Below are 230 nucleotides of genomic sequence, written 5' to 3' on the forward strand. Positions count from 1 at the left end.
TGAGAGGAAGCGAATCACTGACTATTTCCAACAGCATCTAATTTCATTACACATTTCCAGCAGCTGACGTATTGCATCTGTCACTATGATGACAGCGGGGTGGGACCTAAAACTGGCCCTATTATGTCAGAGCAGTGGGGCGTGCGGGTCTGGGTGGGAGGTGTTGTTGGGGTCATGGGGCGGGAAGCTTATCGTTATGGAGACAGGGTGCAGCCTGTTCCCATGCTGAT

Source organism: Heterodontus francisci, unplaced genomic scaffold (genome assembly GCF_036365525.1).
Source record: "Heterodontus francisci isolate sHetFra1 unplaced genomic scaffold, sHetFra1.hap1 HAP1_SCAFFOLD_62_2, whole genome shotgun sequence".
Taxonomy (NCBI): Eukaryota; Metazoa; Chordata; class Chondrichthyes; order Heterodontiformes; family Heterodontidae; genus Heterodontus; species Heterodontus francisci.